A 10,857-nucleotide genomic window follows, 5' to 3' on the forward strand; every position below is an offset into this window, starting at 1 on the left:
TACTGCCCTGACATCATGTGCTTTAGGGAAAGATTCAGGGTTTGCTTGTTTAATAAAGTAGAGGATCTGTTGTCTTATGCCTTTAATTGATAAAGTGCCACCTTTTCTCTCCTAAATAAAGAGGGGACCCGAAGAGGAGGAGGATGTCCTAGACAGAAGGCTCGTAAGGTCATTACTGGACAAAGAGAAGGGTCTTGAGGAAGAGGAATGACTTTCCAAGGTTCCCAACTCAATAAAGGATCCTTCATTTTTAGCTAAAAGCTGCGATCCGGGAGAGTAGAACTTCTCCTGAGGGGAGAAATCCTATATGACCCGTATCTCTGGACAGAGCCGACAGTTCTGAAATTCTAGCTCCTGAAGCCAGGCTTAGCAAAAAAAGGATTTTGACGTAGGAAAAATCTATTTCTGGGCGATTGGTTCGTGTCGCCCAGCGAAATAATCTTTTAATCCATTATTTCTAAGGTAAATGATCTAACAAATACCAGAGATAAACAAAATAAAGAAAAAGGTCAGTATAGCTGACTCGCTCATCCTCAAGGAGGGCGTCGGTATGAACACTAGGGCGAGTGAGACCACTACCACGAACTTCTTGCCAATAGAAATCTCCCCACAACAAAACCCCACAAGAGGAGAGCCGACCCACAGAACGGGGCAGCAACTACTACTACTTCAACCCATGCTAGGTGACTGCCGCGCCTCTGGTGGCCATCCTAAAGTTAGTGATCAATCTTGAGCGAAGGGTTGGGAAGAGGTGGGATTTCGCTGGGCGACCACGAACCAATCGCCCAGAAATAGATTTTTCCTACGTCAAAATCCTTTCTGGGCTCAGGGTTTTTCAGTGTCGCTGTCGCTGCGCGAAATTGTACCAGAGAATTAGCACAAGATTGAAATAAAGAAGGTCTCAATAAAACTTAAAATTCCAATTAAATACTATAATTGCAAGAAAAAATATATATACATACACGATTGTTCATAGAGCGTGAATAAAGAACAATACTTAAAATTAACTTAAAGTTAACATATATACAAGGGCTTACATGGGATATATGTTGAACTTAAAACATGTGTATGATAATCATAGGCAAAAACACTTACAAAGTAAGTACAAATAACAACAATATCAATAATGTAGTAAAGTATGTATATGAACAAACTTAAGAAAAAACACATTAAACAAGTTCATAGACCTTAATAAACAAATCAATAACCATTGTAAATGGAGATGTGGCACCCTAGCATGAAAAATAAGGGGACCACATCACAAAGATCAGTATATACAATCAATTGTGGGTGACCCTAGCAAAAAAATGATATTGTTAAGATACAATAAAGTTTTGTACATACTTACCTGGCAGATATATACTTAGCTATAGACTCGGTCGTCCCGACAGAATTTCAAAACTCGCGGCACACGCGACAGGTAGGTCAGGTGATCCACCATTCCCGCCGCTGGGTGGCGGGGTCTGGAACTATCCCGTTTTCTAAGCCATAATTTCTCTTCCACCTGTCTCCTGAGGGGAGGCTGGGTGGGCCATTAATCGTATATATCGCCAGGTAAGTATGTACAAAACTTTATTGTATCTTAACAATATCATTTTTGTACAAGTAACTTACCCAGCAGATATATACTTAGCTGATTGGCACCCTTGGTGGCGGGCAAGAGACAGCTAAAAACAAAATAATACTTAAACTAAATACATTAAAAAACAGGGAAAAAACAACCTATGTTCTTGGATAACATAAGCCATAGTTCCTACCTTATTGGGCTGAAGACTTCATGACTACTGTCGATGAGTCTGCTTGCCTCAAGAGTTCAACGAGGAATGAACCTATGGTTGAATAACTCTTTGGATCGTGTCAATGGGGGCTAGCCCGCTTACGCGACAGAGCCTATACTGGATCGTACCAATGGGGGCTGACCACTTACATGGTAGAGCCTTGACCTTTTGTCATATCAATGGAGACTCGCCCTCTTACATGACAGAGTTAAGGTATTAAACAAATCACAAGAGCACTGAAGCCAATCCCGATCACTGACCATGTTTAGTATTGTTACAATCTATGAATTGTAAGAGGGTCCCTATTCCCTCTGACAATTAACCAATAAAAACAACCACCAATAAACAGTAATTAAGCCTTAAACTAAATAGGAAGGATTAGCCTCAGCCCCTTCTCCCAGCACTGAATTCGCCGAAACATACGCTCCCAGAGCAAAGCACTTTTCGTACGAAATTTTAACGTCTCTTAGGTAATTCGAGGCGAACACCGAATTACATCTCCAAAATGTCGACTCTATAAGAGCCTGAAGCGACCATGTTTTGTGAAATGCCATAGACGTAGCTATGGCTCTCACTTCATGAGCTCTCACTTCTGAGAACCTTGAGATGCTCTTCTTCGCACTTAAGGTGAGCTTCCCTTATTACATCTTTTATGAAGTATGTAAGGGCGTTCTTAGAAATCGCTCTTTTCGGATCTCTTACAGAGCACCAAAGACTTTCTTCTGTACCTTTCAGCAACTTCTTCTTCTCCAGGTAGAACTTGAGTGCCCTGACTGGACACAAAGTCCTTTCTAGTTCTCTCCCTGTTAATGAAGATAGTCCTTTTATCTCAAAGCTTCTTGGCAAAGGCTTTGAGGGATTTTCATTTTTCGCTAGAAAAAAATGGTTTAAAGGAGCAAATCGCTGAATCCTTCTTAAAACCCCACTTTACCTTCCAAAGCTTGCAACTCGCTAATTCTCTTGGCTGTTGCTAACGCAAAAAGGAATAGTGACTTTCTCGTTAAGTCTCTAAACGAAGCTGCGTGAGATGGTACAAATTTTTTCCGACATTAGGAACTTGAGGACCACATCCAAGTTCCAGCTAGGCTTCTTGATTACATGTTCTTCGTGTCTCAAAAGACCTTATAAGGTCATGAAGATCTTTATTATTCGTCAGATCTATTCCTCTATGTCGAAAAACTGAGGCCAGCATACTTCTGTAACCCTTCACTGTTGAAACTGCCAGGTTACAGTCTTTTCTCAAATATAGGAGAAACCTCTGCGATTTCAGTTACAGAGGTACTGGAGGAGGATATTTCTTTCCCTTACACCATCTTCTAAACAACTCCCACTTCGACTGATATACTTTAGAAGTGGAGACTCTTCTGGCTCTTGCAATAGCCTTCGCCACTTCTCGTGAAAAGCCCCTTGCTCTGACAAGTCCTTCGACAGTCTGAAGGCGGTCAGACTTAGTGCGGGAGGTTTTTGTGAAACCTGTCGAAGTGGGGTTGTTTGAGAAGATCGTTCCTCAGTGGAAGCGATCTTGGAAAATCCACTAACCACTCCAGCACCTCTGTGAACCAATCGAGAGCCGGCCAGAAGGAGCGATGAGGGTCATTCTTGTTCCTTCCGAGCAAGCGAACTTTCTCAATACTTCTCCTACTATCTTGAAAGGAGGGAAGGCGTATGCGTCCAAACCCGTCCAATCTAGCAGAAAGCTGTCTACTGCTACTGCTTGAGGATCCGAGATCGGGGAGCAATAGGTTTTCTAATCTGTGATTCTTGTTGGTCGCGAAAAGGTCTATATTGGGCCTTCCCCACAGATGCCAAAGTTGTTGGCAAATCTGAGGATTGAGAGTCCATTCCGTGGGTAGGACTTGTTCTTTTCTGCTTAAACAGATCTGCCCGGACATTTTTCTCTCCTGCACAAACCTTGTGAGGAGAGAGATCTTCCTTTCCTGTGCCCAAATCAGCAGATCCTTTGCTGATTCGTACAGGGAAAAGGAATGCGTCCCCCCTTGTTTCTTTATATAAGCGAGGGCTGTTGTGTTGTCCGAGTGAATCTGAATCCCCAGACCTGAGACCTGTTCCTCGAAATGAACCAAAGCTAGATGAATGGCTGTTAGCTCTTTCTTTGTTTATGTGCCAGGACACTTGTTCTCCTTCCCAAGTGCCTGACACTTCTTGCGAACCTAGGGTCGCTCCCCACCCTGAATCTGAGGCGTCTGCAAACAACGCTAGGCGAGGGTTCTGTAAGCGAAGGGAGATTCCCTTGCTTAGTTTCTGTGGATCTAAACCACCAACGGATATTCTCCTTGATCCCTTTCGAGATTGGAAATGTATCTCCTAGATTGTTGACTTCCAATCCCACTTCTCCTTCAGATAAAATTGAAGGGGTCGTAGGTGAAGTCTTCCTAAGGAAACGAACTGTTCCATCGAGGAGAGGGTCCCCAGTAAGCTCATCCATTCCCTCGCGGAACAATGTTCGTTCCTTAAGAAGACTGACACCTTTTCTAAGCAGCGTTCTCTCCTTTCCTGCGAAGGATACGCTAGAATCCCGAGAATCCATCTGAATCCCCAGATAAGACAATACTCTGCTGGGGAGTCAGCATGGATTTCTCGTGATTTACTAAAAGTCCTAATGACTTTGTCAACTTTAGAGTAACTAATAGGTCCTCCAGACATTTTTTCTCCGATTGGGCTCTTATTAGCCAATCGTCCAGATATAACGAGATCCTGATCCCTTCCAGATGTAGCCAATAAGCTACATTCTTCATGATGTCCGTAAAGACTTGAGGGGCAGTCGAAAGTCCGAAGCACATCGCTCGGAACTGGAACACTTTCCCTTGGAACATGAACCTCAGATACTTCCTTGCTGCCGGATGAATTGGCACATGGAAATACGCCATCCTGAAGGTCCAGGGACACCATCCAGTCCCCTGGACGAAGAGCAGATAGAACAGAGGAGACCGTCTCCATTGAAAATTTCTTCTTCAATACAAAGAAATTCAGGGCACTGACGTCTAGAACCGGTCTCCATCCCCCCGATGCTTTCGGTACCAGGAATAGCCGATTGTAGAATCCTGGAGACTGGAGATCTTGAACCAGTTCTAACCGCTTCCTTGGAAATCATCTGTTCCACTGCTTGCAACATAGCAAGCTTTCGGACCGGATCCGAGTATCTTGCGGTCAACTCCCTTGGAGTTGTCGTCAAGGGAGGATTTTCCCTGAAGGGGATCAAGTATCCTTTTTTCAGGATAGAGAGGGACCAGGAGTCCGCTCCCTTCTGCGCCCAGACTTTGGCAAAGTGGAGTAGCCTGGCGCCTACTTTCGTCTGGAGGACTTCCTGCTCATCTAGACTTCCCGAAGGACCTTCTCTAGATGGTCTACTCCTTCTCTCTGGTCTGCGACCTCTAAGAGGGGCTCTAGAAGAGGAGGCACCTCGAAAGGGCTGAACAAACAGGGTCTCTCTTTTTTCTCTATAGGCACTGCCGGCCTAAACTTCTTGGCTGAGTGCGTGAGGAGATCCTGAGTTGCCTTCTCCGTAAGAGATTTAGAAACCTCTCTAACAGTCTCTTGTGGAAAAAGGTGCGGGGATAAGAAAGAGCTAAAGACAGATCTCTTCTTTAATACTCCCGTTCCAAAAAGAGAGGCAACTTCCACAGAACCGTCCATGACCGCTCTGTCCAGGCAAGCCAGGACGCTCGAAAGTTCCTCCATGGAAACAAAGTCAGTGTCCTGAGCTCTCTTCGCTAACGCTCCCAAAGCCCAGTCCATAAAGTGAAGACTTCTAGGGTTTTAAAGAGGCCCTTTAAGAAGGTGGTCTAGCTACACATGCCCAAGTCGCCTTAGCAGACAGCAACGACTTCCTCCTAGAAGAGTCCACTAAGGAAGCAAAATCCGCATCTGCGGAAGAAGGCAGACCTAACCCCATAGGTTCTTTGGTCTCGTACCACCTTCCTGGTTTGCCTGTTAACTTGGAAGGAGGGCAGGAAAAAACTGTCTTGCCCGCTTCCCTTCTGGAAGTCAAACCACTCTGAAAAAGTCTTTAATGCCTTTTTCATACAAAGAGCGGGGCGCATCTTGACGAAGGAAGACGAACTTGAGAGCTTTAGTGCTGGACATCAACGATCCTGGTGAAGGAGGGTCCGCAGGATGAAGGGAGTCTCCGAACTCCTTTAGCAGCAAAAGAGAAAGTCTCTTGTAGTCAGAAACTGCTACATCTACTGGCTCTTCGTCTTCCGATACCTGGTCCAACTGATCCACAGAAGGAGATCGTTTGGAGTGATCTGGCTCTTCCCGGGAGAAGAACTCCTTTCCCGAGAAGGGGAGCGCGGAACATTAGCACTTCTATACGAAGAGTGAGGCTCCTGCCTGTCGGAAACACTCTTGCGCCTACTAGACTCTTGTTGTCTAGGTTCGTCAGGTTCGTGGCGCTTGCTAGGCTCCTGGCGTCCTGATTCAGGGCGCTTGAAAAGATCCCCGCGTCCTGATTCCTGACGCTTAACAGGCTCTTGGCGCCCTAACACTTGACGCCTAACGTACTCCTGGCGTCCTGCCTTCTGGCGCCCTGACTCCTGGCGCCCTGACTCCTGGCGCCCTGACTCCTGGCGCCCTGACTCCTGGCGCCCTGACTCATGGTGTCCTGGTTCATAGCGTCCTGATTCCTGCCTTCTAGCAGAATCCTGACGTCCTGAATCCTGTGTTCTAAGAGGCTCTTACGAACCCTCCCTTTCTTGCGTCTTGCTGCCTCTTTGCGCCTGTCTGGCTCCTGGTCCTGCAGACCCAAGGGATCCTGATACCTAAATCGGTTTTCCGGTTCCTTGCACCTAAACCGATCGAGACTTCTGCTCGATTCGCGACTTCTCAGAGGGCGCTTCGGGGAAGACAGCCTATAGGGCGAAAGGGTCTTCTCTCAGGAGAACAACTCCTATCAGACGAGTCTCTCGACGAAGGCGATAAACCGCCCTGGAGATCGTGAGGGTTCTCTCCTATACGAAGCGGGGCGCTTAGCGGAACTCTTAACAGGGAGCGAGACCATCCTTCCTCCTTGTAGAGTCCTTAGCAAAAGAGCCTACGAGAGAAGCTAACTGCTCTTGCAGATTAACCAAAAAACTTCTTCGTAGGATGCCTGAAGAGAAGGCTCCTCTTGTCTAGTCTTCTTAGGTCCCGAAGGCCAATCCTCGGGAAAACGCTCTGGGCTGGAGTCAGCCGCGTCTCCTTTAGGCGCCTTCCAGGCTCTCTTCAAAGGGTGCGAAAGAGAGGCCGAACTCCATCCTCGTTTAGGAGAGGAAGAGTCTGAGGCCGAAAAACACTCCCTTAGGACGCCTTTTCTGCGGCAATCCGAGACAGCCTGGGACTTAACAACAGGATCTGCCGAAGGGACGCCTGACCGTTGGGATGTTCTGCATCCTCCCTGCGGCTTTCGACATTCCTCCTCCCCTGGTCCTGGGAGTTTGGAAGCAGTCTAGGCCTAGGAGCAATGAGGAACCGGTCAGACGCCCCCTCCACTGCACTGGGGGACACTGCACAAGTCACTATCACCACTCTTCACCTTGGTTTAGAGCTCGTAGCTGAGCTTGAAGTTTCTAATTGAAGCTTTTACATTTTCCCTCTCTGACGAAGAATCTTTGGATTCAGAACAGGGAGAAGCAGCTGAGGCTAAGGGAAAAATTGTTTAGAAGGAGAGTGAATTTCTTGTTCTAAGGAGCAAGATCTACTAGATGACCTAGCTGCCAAGCTTTCCTCACTCTATCTCTCTCAAGCTTCCTAACATATGATGATAATTCCTTCCATTCAAGCCTCCGTAAGGTTCTCGCATTCAACACAGGTGTTAATAAAAGAACATTCATTCTCCCTGCATTTAGCGCAAATACTATGAGGATCTAATGCCGATTTAGGCAGCCTAACCTTACAATCTTCCCTACTGCAAACTCTAAACATAGGTGAAGCCTTAGCGTCAGACATCGTGAAAGAGTAGTCAAAACCAAAGTCGAAAAACAGTCACAATAAGCTTATGCCAAGCCACAGAAAAAACAGAATACGTCACCAAAAAACCAATCCAAATTCTCGGCAAACGAGTGAAATCCAAGATGGAGGAACGAACAATAGGTGTTGTTCGTTCAACCGACAGAGAAAATTATGGCTTGAGAAAAGCGGGAATAGTTCCAGACCCCGCCACCCAGCGGCGGGAATGGTGGATCACCTGACCTACCTGTCGCGTGTGCCGCGAGTTTTTTTGAAATTCTGTCGGGACGACCGAGTCTATAGCTAAGTATATATCTGCTGGGTAAGTTACTTGTACAAAAAATAAGGGACACCCACTAAACCATCACAAGAGCAGCTAAGACTCAAGGGTAGACGTAGATGAACATGGTAGGTATAGACAAACTGTTGGCTGAGATAGGTAGAAAGGAGATCTGGATCTTCAACTGAACTACTGAGCAGAGTCGGGGAAACTATGTTACCCGCTGCAAACTGCTGAAACTTCAAAGATTCCAAAGACTTTAAGTAGTGACGCTTAAATACTGACGGCGATTTCCATCCAGTATACTTTTTCAAATCATCAAAATTCATGTGTTGAAAGTAGTTAATTGAGGTGGCTACTGCCCTGACATCATGAACCTTGGGGAAGGATTCAGGGTTAGCTTGTTTAATAAAGTATAGGATCTGTTGCCTTATAACCTTTAATTGATAAAGTACCACCTTTTTCTCTTCTAAAGAGAGGACCCGAAGAGGATGAGGATGTCCTGGACAGAAAGGCTCGTAAGGTCGTTACTGGACAAAGAAAGATCTTGAGGAAGGGGTATAACCTTCTAAGGTTCCCACCTCAACAAAGGATCCTCATTCTTTGCTAAAAAGCTGCGATCCGGAGAAAGCAGAACTTCTCCTGAAGGAAGAAATTCTACGTGATTCGCATCTCTGGATAACTCCGACAGTTCTGAAATTCTAGCTCCTGAAGCCAAGCTTAATAAAAATAATGTTTTTCTTAAGAGCATTATAAATGAACATGTCGTGTTATTTGTATCTGAAGCCAACTTTAGAACATCATTTAAAAAACCATGACACTGACGTAGGCCTTACTGAAGGTCTAAGTCTAGCACAAGCCTTGGGAATAGACGAAAGGTAAGAATCTGTAAGTCTATGTTAAAACCCAGTTGAAAAATCTTCTTCAAGGCTGACTTGTTTGTGTCGTAATTGGTACTAGCTGCTAACCCTTTTTCAAATAAGGATCTGAAAAAGGATATAGCTGAATTGATTGTCATGATTTTAATGTCTGCTTCTCTCAGGAAGGATGCCAACTTTTTTAAACTGCAGCATCATACTGCCTTAAAGTTGAATCTCTTTTATCTGATTCCAGGAAAAGAATATTTGCATCTCTCTTGGCCGCAAACTTCATGAAGTCCATAAAGTTAGGGTTTTGAGAATTCCTGAGGAAGCGAACACAGTCTTCATTTGTACTGACTGGGAGAGCCTGGGATTGGGAATTCGAAGAGGACGAAGACCCAATTCCAGGATCAAGGGTACCAGTTGCTCTTCGGCCAGTCTGGGGCTACTAGAGCTACTTGACCCTTGAACGTCCTGAGTTTGTTCAGTACTTTCAGAGAAGATTCACCGGAGGAAAGACATAAATCTTCTCCCAGTTGTTCCAATCCGTGGCATAGGCCAGAGGGTCCAGGTTAGGAGTCACATAACGGGAGGGAAGTTTGTGGTTCGTTTGAGATGCAAACAGATCTACTTGCAGGCCTGGTACCTTCCGCAGAATCCATTGGAACGAACTGTTGTCCAGTGACCATTTCCGATTCCAGAGGAACTGAATGGGATAGAGCATCTGCTATGACGTTTCTGACTCCGGCCAGATGGTGGAGGAGAGGTGCCAACTGAACTTGTCCGCCAGGGAAAAGATGGCTACCTGACAGATTCAGGTGTCTTGACTTGGAGCCTCCCCTGTTTATACAATGGACTACCACTGCGCTGTCCAGAACTAACTTTATGTGAGAGTTCTTTGGCGGACGTAACCTCTTCAGAGTCAGGAAAACTGCCATTGCTTCCAATACATTTATGTGAAGCTGGCGGAACTGAGGTGACCATGTTTCCCTGAACTTTCTTGAACTGAGAATATCCTCCCCAGCCGCTTAGTGAAGCTCTGTGTGGATAGTGATTCCCGGAGGAGGAAACTGAAGGGGTACTGATATGGACAGGTTTTTTAACTTTGTCCAAGGGCGCAGACGATTCCGTAGAATCTGTGGTATTGATGATACCTTGTCCCTGGATCTGACATTTGCTCGTGAGCGCCAGATCCTGGTTAAGTCTTTCAGTTTGGCTTTCATCAAGATGTTTTGTCACTGAGGCAAATTGGAGGGAATCCAGGATTCTTTCCTGGTTTCTCCTTGAAGCATATTTGTACTTTAGAAATTGTTTCACTGACTTCGCTATTTCTTTCCTCTTGGCTGATGGAATCGACAGAGTATGGGAGGATAGATTCCAATGAATGCCCAGCCATTGAAAGTTGGACTCCGGAGTGAGTCTTGACTTTGTCCTGTTTTATCTGGACCCAGATATTCCAGGAATTGAATGACTTTCATTGTGGCTTGACGACATTCCTCGACTGTTGGAGCCCAAATCAACCAATCGTCGAGGTACGCTACTACCATTATCCCTTGAGACCTCAGTTGTTGAACGACTACTTCCGCTAATTTGTGAAACAACTCTGGGTGCTACATTCAGACCGAAAGGAACTACCTTGAAGGAGAATGCTGATCTCCTAGTCTGAAGCCCAGGTAAGGGCGAAAGTGTCTTGCAATAGGGATATGATAGTATGCGTCTGTAAGATCGATAGAGGTGGTGACGGCCCCACGGGGAAGTAAGGTCCGCACCTGCGAGATGGTCAGCATTTTGAACTTGTCGCAGCGAATGGCCAAGTTTAAGCGGGACAAGTCTAAGATTACCCTTCTTTTTAATGAGCCTTTCTTTGGTACGCTGAACAAGCGACCCTGAAACTTTAATCTGTTGACTCTCGCTATTGCTCCTTTCTGGAGGAGCTCCTCCGCATACTCCGTCAGTTCTTTCGATGGAAGTTGAAGGAAAGGTCTGGGTGGAG

The sequence above is a fragment of the Macrobrachium nipponense genome, chromosome 13 (assembly GCF_015104395.2).
Source record: "Macrobrachium nipponense isolate FS-2020 chromosome 13, ASM1510439v2, whole genome shotgun sequence".
NCBI lineage: Eukaryota > Metazoa > Arthropoda > Malacostraca > Decapoda > Palaemonidae > Macrobrachium > Macrobrachium nipponense.